General features: G+C 61.4%; 1 long non-coding RNA gene across 1 annotated transcript; it reads left to right on the top strand.

Moving 5' to 3' along the window:
* The first annotated feature begins 4334 nt into the window (after positions 1-4334).
* Positions 4335-8483, top strand: LOC145719530 (uncharacterized). The gene is made up of 3 exons (XR_014142442.1): positions 4335-5295; positions 5834-5945; positions 6407-8483. It is a non-coding gene; the product is annotated as an uncharacterized LOC145719530 (long non-coding RNA).
* The last annotated feature ends 2751 nt before the right edge of the window (positions 8484-11234 follow it).

Raw genomic sequence — 11234 nt, 5'->3', positions numbered from 1 at the left:
TGGCCCTGCTGACCCTCCGTGCTCCGCCCAGTCACCCTCCCCCACCCCGGCCACCGCAGATCCTCGTTCCGCCTCCGCGGTTCTGCGGTTTCCAGGACGTCCTAGACCCGGAACCACACGGTGTGCGGCCTTCTCAGCCCGGCTGCTCTCACCCAGGGACGTGCCGCTGAGGCTCCTCCGTGTCTCTGCCTGGCTCGATGGCTCATTTCTTTTCAGGGCTGGATAATATTCCCTTGTCTGGGTGGAGCCCGGCGCATTTATCCACTCGCCTACGAAGGGCATCTCAGTTGCTGCTGAGTTTTGACGACTGTGATAAAGTATCATAAGTAACAAAGCCACATAGGTTCCAGCCCAGCCTGCTCATGGCAGAGTGTACGGAGGGTCCAGAATTCTGCAGCAAGTCGGGCCTGGAGCCTGCCTTTCCTGGGGCAGAGCCGGGGTTCTTCCTGCTGGAGAAGAGCAAACTGTTTCTCAGTAGGGAGACTTGAGCTGCCAGGAGGGGGGAAGGAGGGGTGTCAGGGCACAGTGGTGGGGGTACACGTGGCTGGGGCTGCCATGGGGCCCTCCTTCAGGGAAGCGTCAGCTTCTTCCTTCCCCTCGGTCCTGCTGGCTTGGGGCTGGGAGGAGGCCAGGAGGCAGGAGAGCGAGAATCAAGCTTGGGTTTCAGAGGGGCCAGGAAGTGGGGTCAGGCGCCGCTCAGGGTCAAATGCCCAGAATCATCAGGAGGCGTCGCAGGTCCGTAATCGGAGCGTGGGAAAGCAGTTGGGTGTGTGTGGACCCAGAATTCACTCTTTGTCCAGGTGTGCCCGCTGGTAACCCAACGTAATAGGCACGGAATACAAAGTTACGCGAGTTACCCCTGAAGAGTCCATGTCCAAGCCTTGGCTGGTGTCCAGCGCCTCTGGCCAGGGCCCCAGACGCCACTGTGCGCCTCCTCTCTCTCTCTCTCTCCCCTTCCTGTTGGAGCTGTGTCCACACGTCCTCTGACCCTCCATGTCCCCCCGCCTCCCTCTGAACTTCTGTCCGCGCCATCATGGCCGATGCCTTCCTGTTCCCCGCGTGCCCTCTGGCCCATGGTGCTAGGTGCGTGTGTGTTCCGGGGGCTCGATTTCACCCTGTTCTGTAGTCTCAGGGCGTGCGCTTGTCATTCCCAATAATGCTGCAGGATTCCTTCTTGTCAGCATCCCATAATTTGCCTAATTGTTTCCCTACTGTTGGGCTTTTGGGGTGATTCCAGTTTTCTGCTGCTATAAATAGCATCTCTGTGTTTCCCCCCTTCACGGATTAGGCCGGGGGTGTCCTGAATCAGAATTCCTGGGTCTGAAGGAGTCCCGGGTAGGGCTGCAGAGGACAGGGCTGTCCCGCAGGGGACGTGCTCCTGCCACGCCCCCTTCAGGGTGGCCCGTGTGGATGACTGGGATGCCAGCGCTCCCTGGAGGGCCCGTGGGACCAGACATGCTCAGAAGCTGGCGTGGAGGGGCCCACTGGGGCCGCAATGTGGACCTGAGGTGAGGGAGGTGCCTCTCGGAGCCCAGAGGACTTTGGCCCCGAGCCTCCTCAGGCCGTCAGAACTCGGCAGAGCGCTCTCCATGGTGCTCCCTGAGGCTGGGCCACCCCTCCGGGTGTGAGCTGAGCCCGTCCCCGCAGGCCTCCAGCCGCGAGGGCACCCCCGGCCAGGCCAACCGGGCCCAGCCCATGCTGACGCTGGATGTGTGCACGGCCTGTCTGTGTGGCCAGGACGCCCCATACTGCTCCCCTCCCCTCCATCCTGGCTGGGCTGAACCAGGCTCGGGAGGAGGAGACCTGCCCCCAGGACTCCCACTGTCACTAAGGATGGCCTGATTTAGCAAATAAAAATGCAGGCATTTAATGAAACTTAAGTTTCACATAAACACAAATGATATTTTAGAGGCACCTGGGTGGTTCAGTCGGTTAAACGTCTGCCTTCGGCTCAGGTCGTGATCCCAGGGTCCTGGGCTCGAGCCCCGCATCGGGTTCCCTGCTCGGCGGGAAGCCTGCTTCTCCCTCCCCCACTCCCGCTGCTTGTGTTCCCTCTCTCGCTGTCTCTCTGTCAAATAAATAAATGAAATCTTTTTAAAAAAATAAAATAGGTGGGCGCCTGGGTGGCTCAGATGGTTAAGCGTCTGCCTTCAGCTCAGGTCATGATCCCAGGGTCCTGGGATCGAGTCCCGCATCGGGCTCTCTGCTCCTTGGGAGCCTGCTTCTCCCTCTGCCTCTCTCTCTCTCTCTGTCTCTCATGAATAAATAAAAAAAAAATAAAAAAAATAAAAAATAAATAAAATAAAAAAAATAGGGCGCCTGGCTGGCTCAGTTGGTTAAGCGACTGCCTTCAGCTCAGGTCATGATCCTGGAGTCCTGGGATCGAGTCCTGCATCGGGCTCCCTGCTCAGCGGGGAGTCTGCTTCTCCCTCTGACTCTCCCCCTCTCATGCTCTCTCTCTCTCAAATAAATAAATAAATCTTTAAAATCAATCAATCAATCAATCCACAAATGATATTTTAGTGTGTGTGTCTCATGCAATACATGCACTAAAAATTGTTTGCTGTATTTTTTTTTTTAAGATCTTATTTATCTATTGAGAGAGAGAGTGCGAAGGGCAGAGGGAGAGGGAGAGAGAGAATCTCCAGCAGACGCCCTGCTGAGCATGGAGCCTGACACAGGGCTCGATCCCAGGACCCCGAGATCATGACCTGAGCCGAAATCAAGTCGGCCGCTTAACTCACTGAGCCAGCCAGGCGCCCCTAAAAATTGTTTGCTGTTTATCAGAAATTCCAGTTTCATTAGAAACCCTGTATTTTATCTGGCTGCCCTGTTCTACCTGCTGCCCTAGCAAAAGTGTTATCTTCCTACATCAGCTTATAGGTCCCAGGGCATGTGTCTCCCCAGGAGAAGCCTGCTTCTCTGTCTCCACCTGGAAAATCCCCAGGCAGGCTTGCATTGGCTGGTAGGGGTCAGGTGCCCATCTCTAGATCAATCCTGTCCCAGGGGCCTGCCCTCAAAAGGCAGAGACACACCTCTGTGTATGTGGAAAATCCCAAGGAAGGCTCTGATTGGCTGGGTGGTGGCACCCCTTGGAGTAGGACTGGGGCGGCCTTGATTTGCAGCCTGGCAGAGCCCCGCACTGGGGGAGGAGGTGGGGGTGTGGGCGCTGGGTAGATGGAAGCACAGTGACCTCCCACCATCTGGCTTCCCGGGTGAGGTCTGCGGTCCTGGCAGACCTGGGGCTCTGGGCAGAGCAGGAAAGGTGGGGTGAGTGCGACCGCCCCCCACAGTGGCCTCGCCAGCCTGGAAGCCCCCTCAAGGCTGGTTCTGCCTGCTGTGTGCCCAGAGTGGCCCAGAGTGCCGGGTTTATACTAGTGCATGAGATATCCTGGGAGTGCCTGTGGCCCTGGGAAGCTTACGCTCCTCTCTCGAGTTGGAGTTCTCTCCTTTCCTTTTTAAAGATTTTAATTTTTTTTTTTAAAGATTTTATTTATTTATTTGACAGAGAGACAGCGAGAGAGGGAACACAAGCAGGGGGAGTGGGAGAGGGAGAAGCAGGCTTCCCGCTGAGCAGGGAGCCCGATGCGGGGCTCGATCCCAGGACCCTGGGATCATGACCGGAGCCGAAGGCAGACGCTTAACGACTGAGCCACCCAGGTGCCCCTAAAGATTTTATTTTTAAGTCATCTGCATACCCGACGTGGGGCTTGAAGCTACAACCCTGAGACCAAGAGTCTCAGGCTCCACGGACTGAGCCGGCCGGGCGCCCCTGGGTTCCTCTTCTTGCATGGGGCTGGAGAGGAGAATTGACACCAGACCAGGGCCCTGGGCTGACCTCACCCTGCTCCCCTGGAGCGGGGGCCTTCTGGAGGCTTCCACAGTTACTGCCCATAAGTGACATGCCACCAAGCCTTCGTGCCGGGAGGGCCCTGTGTTGCTCTCCCCACTGTTCTCATATCGTTATTTTGCAGCCTGTGCCAACGCTGGGAGAGCAGGTGGGACCCCTTCACTGCGCGTCTCTCCCTCTCCTCTCTCCGCTCTGGTGCTCTGGGGCCTGACAGCCCTGCAGGGTCAGGGTGGGGGGCGTGCAGTGATGGGAAGTCAGGGCCAGAGACCCCAGACACAGGGCCAGAGAAGGGCACCTGGTCTCTCCGGCCACCTGGGCTGGTTCCAGCCCCCCGTTGGCGAGTCCTGCGGGGAGGGAGGGGGCTGTGGCTGGGGACGTGCTTCTGGCGGCCTTACGGAGGAGCGGGACTTTGGGGCACCAGCGGGAGGGCTGCTTTTCCCCCTGCCAGAGCCAGCTAGGACAGGTGGGGGTGGTGACTGCGGCCACCAGGCCCCTCCCCAGCGGTGGCCTCCCTGACGTGCTCCCGCATGGCCACGGTGTGGGTTAGGGGAAGGGACCCCACTCGGCAGGCCTGTGCATCAGGGTAGGACAAGCCTGTTGTGCGGGGGGCGCGAGTGTCCACCGTCCCACACCCCCAAGCTGGTGCCGTCAAAGCCCAGTGCAGGGCCCCCCAAGGCCCCGCTGACCTCAGGCTCATCCCTCCAGCCCCCGTTGATGTTTCTCAAAGCGGGCTCCCCAGAACACCTGCCTGTGCTGCACTCTTGGGCCAAGCCGGCTTGGCCTGAGGGAGTTCTGAGCAGGCCAGGCTGCCATCCCCCCGGGAGGGGCTGGTCCGTGGTGCTGGGAGCCCCTCTGAGAAGTCCTCTTGGCCACACGGACCTCCCTTGGGCCTGGACCAGGAGGTGCCCCAGTCCCACCGTCTACTTTCTGGAAGTGGGGGGGTGGGTCGGGGGGAGCTCCAGGCAGGGTCCCCGGCCCTCCAGCACACCTGGGTCCTGTGTGGAATGCGGGTTCCCAGGTCAGACCCTTGGGTGGGCCAGCAGTCTGGGTTCCCCTGGCCCTCCAGAGATGCTGGGGCGCTCCTGGTCTGGAGGTGGGTCAGGGCCCCCCCGCCCCCGTCCCGCCTGCCCGCAGATGGGTGTACGGTGGCGCCTGAGCCTCTCGGCAAGCCCGGCCCTGGCCCGAGCCCTTCACACGTACGGATGGGTTCTTCCACCTTCACTGTGGTCCCCTCGGTGGGCTCTCCTGTGCCGATGGGCAGACTGAGGCACGGAGCTGTGCAGTCGCTCCCAGGCCACCCGGCTGGGAGACCACAGGGTGCAGTTTGTGCCCCACCCCGCTCTGCGCCCTGACCCTCTCGCTCTGTTTCAGAATGCCGTGCTGCACTACCCATGGTGGGGTACCTTCTCGCCCACGCCGTTCCCGGCCTTCTCCCGTGAAAGCCAGTAAGTCCCTCTGGCCTCCAGGGTCTGCGCCGCCCGGCGGCCACGGCGCCCTCCAGGGCTCTCAGGGTTCTGCGGTCGTTGCAGGAACAAAAGTAGAGCTCGCGGCCCGCAGAGGGCTTCAGCATGCTGCTCAGGGGGTTGTGGGCCGGGCCCTGGCCACAGGGAGGCAGCTGAGACTGACCAGCTGTGGCCCATCTGGGAGAGAGCCCGCCAGGGAAAGGGCAGAGGGCTCCGTGGGTGCCCTCCGGGTGGGGGGTGAGAACTCTGAGGGCACTTTCCTGCAGAGGGCAACAGCAAGCGGGGTTTTGAAGAGTAAGTAGGAGCTGCTGGGGGGGTGGGGGTGGAGCAGGCCAAGAACCAGGCCAAGGAACGGCCTGCGGAGGGGGCACGGCGGCGCGTGGTGTCTGCAGGGCAGTCGTGGGAGGCGGGCACGCGGGCCTCTCCACTGAGCTGGGTTTCCTGGATGCCGGAGCTCATCCTCAGGTAGGTGGCTCGCACTCCTGTCCTGACGGCCGCCCTCTCCCCGGTCTCCCTGCAGCCAGTTCATGAGCTCCACCTCCTTCATTGCCAGCCAGCCCTGCGCGGACACCAGCTACGGACCCTCCACCACCACCCCTAGCTTCCTGCCAAAGACGGGTGACTTTCCTCAGGTAGGGACCTCGAGCCACGGTCGCCCTTCCATCCCCACGTGGCCCAGGGGGCCCCTGCCTCTCACGGGCAGCCTTGGCCAGGCTCCCGGGGAGCCGTGGGCTGTACCTGGGAAGAGCTGATGCCCCCTTGGCCCCCACCCGGCCCGAGAGCTCCCAGATCGCAGCCTTGCCTGCGTGGGTCTGTCACGGCAGCTTCCCCCGCAGCTTGCGAGCTGGGCGGGAGGCCACATCCCCGTCAGCTTGCCGCTCCCGCCCCAGGCCCGGGTTGCGGGGCAGCATCTTGGAGCACCGGGTCCACTTTACCCAGACTGTAGTGCCTTCCTCTCCTGGGCACAGGCCCCCCTGCTTGCTCTGGGCGCCTTAGCATGTCAGCAAGGGTCCACCGTGTTCCCCGTGCCCCTGGCCAGAGCCATGTTCCGTCGGGTGCAAACCCCGTCGTTGGCGTTTATGTCCCCAAACAGCGGCCGTTTGAAGAGTGTAACCCACCCAAACCAAAGAAAGAGATACGTGCGGTTTCATTTTGGGGCGGAATCGGGTGGACCCTCTCTGGCAAGTGTCTGATGGCATGCAGCTCCTCACGGCAGGCCTGGAAAACCAGGCGCCCCAAAGAGATGGTTTGTGGGAAGGAGCCCGGTGGGACCCGAGGCTGGGGCTGCAGCAGCCTAGCAGCGTTGAGTTTCCCTCAGAAAGGCGCAGTCCTTGGAGCCGGTGGTTCCGCCGCAGCTGGGGCTACCCCAGCACACAGTTTGGGAGCTGTCCAGCTTAGACGGCCCCAGGGCTCGGGGGCTTGTGGGGCCTGCCGGGTGGCGGTCTGGGAGGATGCGGCTCAGACCCACCAGCCAGAATCCGCTGGACCCAGCAAGGTCAGTTCAGACCGGCTTCCTCCTCAGGGAGCCAATGTCCATGCAGTGCGGGGCAGGGACCTGGAACCAAGTCTACCAAGAACAGGACCTTCTTTGGAAACAGGGTCTTTGCAGATGTCACTTAATTAAAGCTGGGGATGAAGTGATCATGGAGCAGGATGGCCCTAAACCCAGCAGGTCCTTGTAAGAGATGGAGGACACAGAGGGGAAAGCCCAGGACAGCGGCGGCAGGGAGGGATGCCGGGAGCTGTGAGGGGCAGGAAGGGCCTTCCCCAGCAGCCTGCTGGGGAGCGCAGCCCGGGATGCCTTCACCTGGCATGTCTGCCGTGCAGGACCACGAGAGCATGCGTGTCTGTGGTTCAAGCCCTCCCTCTCCATCTTGGACCCTGTGGTGGCCCCCCAGGAAGCGGCTTGGCTGGGCCTGGAGGACATGGGAGCTCAACGGGCTCAGCTGGCCCCAGTCCTCCCAGGGAGAGGTGTGAGTGGGAGAGGGATGGGAGGTCCCTCCAGCCTTTCTGGGCGTGCTGGGGTTCCCCCGCCAGCTGCCGACGCACAAGGATGCGCTGCTCGCTCTGGTTTGGCACCTGCTGTCGCCCGGCCTGGGGAGCACCTGGTCTCCATGACAGGGTGTGGGCCGATGGTCCACGGCCCGAGAGCCTCCCTGAGCCTGCCGTGCCTGCTCTGAGCTCTGATCGAGTTCCTCCGCACGGGTCCCAGACACAGCTCCATGTCCAGACTCGGCATCTTGTGATGCCGTCTCCCCTGCTGGGGTGTCACCTGCTCTCCAGGCAAGGAAGCTGAGGCTTGTGGGCGCAGAAGCCCCAGCCCCGGGGGGCCGCCCACCCGTCCCCACTCCCCTGGCTCTCTTTCCTGCACTCGGCTTGTGCTGCCCAGAACCAGCAGGGTTCCTTCAACCCACCCTTGGGGCCGCGGCGTCCGTGTCTCACTGCGTGTGGGGGGAACTGCCGGTTGTTGCTCCATGGTCGAGCTCGGCTGCGTCCAGCCCACAGACATTTACTGAGCTCCTGCTGAACACGGCAGCGGCCTACCCTGCTGGGGGGCAGCTTGGACCCAGATCTTTCTTGTAAAGCAGCGGAACCTTCTTCAAACAAAATCTCACCCCGGTGCTAAGTGTGGGATTAGACAGATGCGAGACCAGAGTTCAGTTCCGGGTGAAGGGTCCTGAGGCCCCGTTAGCTACCTCCACCTCCCTCGTGACCCCCGGGCCTGCGGGCCATGCCAGGAAGGGGGCCAGACCAAGCTGGGCCTCAGCCAGTGGACCCACCACACACACACCCTCTGCTCCTGATTGACCAAATGACATCACCACCATGACCAGCAAAGTGATAGCCTCGAATACATCCCCGTCCTGGTCCCAGGACCTGGGACGTGTCCCCTCACGTGGCAGAGGGGACCTCGTCAGGGCCCCCGAGGAGGGGGTGACCCTGGGTTCCCGGGGGGCCCGGTGTCCTCAGGAGGTCCTCACGAGGGGGAGGCAGAGGGTGGGAGTCCCAGAGATGGGCAGACCCCACACTGCTGGCGGTGAGGATGGAGGGGGGCCGCGGGCCAGGAAGAGGCCAGAGCCGGGTCTCCCCAGGGTCCTGGAGGAACGTAGCTCTCCATTTTGGACTTCTGCTTTCCAGGACCATAAGGTAATAAACGTGTGCTGTTTTAAGCTGTGAGGTTTGTGATAGCTTATTATGGTGGCAAGAGGAGACCGATGCACCATGTGAAGCCCCCATGTGGCCCATGGCACATTCTAGAAATGTTCCCCACTGTGCTATATATCAGAAGGCACTGGGGCTGGGCTGTAGCCAGGAGTGGCCATAAACCTACAGGCCTTAATATACCTCTTGCTGACTAAACCTGTGCCCTGAGTTTCCTGGCAGCCAAAGCAAAAAGAGAAAGGAGATGAGTGGTGTGACTCTTTTTGCCTGCAAAAGAAGGCTTCTCTCCAGTTTCCTTTGGGGCACAGAGCAGTTCCTTGGGGTCAGCATCCCTCCCCCATCTCTCCCGGGAGGGCCTCTGGACTCGGTTCCCAGGCCTGTGCCTGGTCTTGGCTCCAGCTTCGCTGTCTGAGGGCCTTTTTTCCTCATGTTGTGACTAGGGCTGAGTCACTGAACACTAGGGGGACTGGGTCCCTCCCTCGGTTCCCCCGCAGGAGCCAACCCAGACCCGGGACCACTGGCGGCAGGTTGACCATGCCTCTGTATGGGGTCCCCAGGTTTTTTTGTTTTTTGTTTTTTGTTTTTTTTTAAAGATTTTATTTATTTATTTGAGAGAGAGAGAATGAGAGACAGAGAGCATGAGAGGGAGGAGGGTCAGAGGGAGAAGCAGACTCCCTGCTGAGCTGGGAGCCCAATGCGGGACTCGATCCCGGGACTCCAGGATCATGACCTGAGCCGAAGGCAGTCGCTTAACCAACTGAGCCACCCAGACGCCCTTTGTTTTTTGTTTATGTCTTAATTTTAATTTTATTTTTAAGTAAACTCTACACCCAAAGTGGGGCTTGAACTCACGGCCCTGAGATCAAGTCACATGCGCTACTGACGAGCCAGCCGGGTGCCCTGGGGTTCCTGTTTTATAGCTACCTGGGTGCGGCCTACATCCTGTGGGGACGCTGCTCTCAGGAATGCAGGTCCCGGCTAATCCTCACTCTGAGGCCGCTCTGCCCCCGGTGGTCCTGCTGGTCACACCTGGGCCCCCTGCAGTGGCCCAGAACCCAGGGACCCAGTTCCAGGATGCTGGAGCACAGGCACAAGGGGCTGTCTAAAAACTTCAGGCCTCATACTCTAAGTCTGTGAATTTGGGACGGAATGAATTTTGCGGTCCCTCAGGTCTACGGGGAGGTTGCAGAAACAGTAGCAGCTCTCCTCAAACACTGTCACTCACTGACCCGGTTTCCGGGCACGTTGTCGTCTGATAGAGCCGCGGTCCATCACCGTGATGCAGTCAGTAACCGTGGCCCAGCACTCGTGGGCAGACCAGAGTGCCCGTGGGCACGGAGGCCCCTGTAGGGAGCTGCCCCGGAGCCCAGCACTCGTGGGCAGACCAGAGTGCCCGTGGGCACGGAGGCCCCTGTAGGGAGCTGCCCCGGAGCCCAACACTCGTGGGCAGACCAGAGTGCCCGTGGGCACGGAGGCCCCTGTAGGGAGCTGCCCCCAGAGCAGACTGGCCTGGGGCCCTCGCGCTTCCGAGGGCTTCTGTGTTCCTGGCAGGAGTCCCACAGGCGGGACGCTGCGTCCTCATCGGGCGTCCCCTGCATGCCTGCACCCCCCCCCCCCCACCGTGCTGACCTTGAGCCCTGGTTGGGGTGGCAGCGCCGGGTCCCTCCCCCGTCCACGGTCAGGTTGCTTCTACGTTCCCCTCTCCCCCGGGGAGGGGTGCGTTGAGGCTGTCCAGGACCCTGGTTCCTTGTGGTGGGGACGGGGATGGATTTCCTCATGCACTGGGGGATGTGGCCTGCGGTGACCATCACCACTTGTCTGTTTAGCAGACATTGCTGTCCCTGCCCCTCTGTTGATCAGCTGGAGGTCTTCCTCAGGGAGAGCCGGCCCTCCCCTTACTCGGTCATTTGTCTGTGACACGATGGGCCAGTCAGGTGCTGCGCTAATCACTACTTCTGCGTAGGCCGCTGGGAGTGCCCATCTCTCTGTACCCCGCCTCGTGGCCATCAGGGATGGCCCAGGCTCAGTCCGTGGAGAACCCGCCTCAGCCTTTACCCCACCTGCTTCCCCAGGGAAGGGCCTCTTCTGACTGTGCTTGGCATGGAGCCACTCAGGTCCTACGGCTCTCCTTGGTGCCCCCAACACTCGAGGGGCCCCCCGTGGGGTCTCCCACCCCCAGGTGTGAGGGCATGGCTTTTCTTTCATTCCTTGCTTTGGATTTAATATGTGATTTGCATATCACACAATTCAGTGACTTTTAGCAAATTCAGAGGGCTGTGCAACTTCATCTCTGTGTAATCCCAGAACATTCCATCAACCCCAAAAGGAAACCCCGTCCCCATCAGCTGTCACCCCCCAGCCCCGTGCCCCCAAGAGCCCCCTTCCTGTCCGTGGATGAGCCTGCTCTGGGCATGTCACCCACGTGAACTCACACCCCGCGTGGCCTTCCGTGTCCAGGTCCCTCCCTGAGCGTCCCCGCCCCCATCAACGGTCACTCCCCACCTTCTCCCCCACCCCCGCCCCCCGAGCCCCCTTCCCGTCCGCGGATGAGCCCGTTCTGGGAGTGTCACCCACGTGGCCTCACACCCCACGTGGCCTTCCGTGTCCGGGTCCCTCCCTGAGCGTCCCCGTCCCCATCAGCTGTCACTCCCCAGCCCCGGCCCCCCGAGCCCCCTTCCCGTCCACGGATGAGCCCGTTCTGGATGTGTCACCCACGTGGACTCACACCCCGTGTGGCCTTCTGTGTCCGGGTCCCTCCC

The sequence above is a fragment of the Leptonychotes weddellii genome, unplaced genomic scaffold (assembly GCF_054177405.1).
Source record: "Leptonychotes weddellii isolate Sample4059 unplaced genomic scaffold, ASM5417740v2 HiC_scaffold_5073, whole genome shotgun sequence".
Taxonomy (NCBI): domain Eukaryota; kingdom Metazoa; phylum Chordata; class Mammalia; order Carnivora; family Phocidae; genus Leptonychotes; species Leptonychotes weddellii.
Note: the sequence above shows the minus strand (reverse complement) of the source record. Positions and strands in the feature narration are given on the sequence as shown.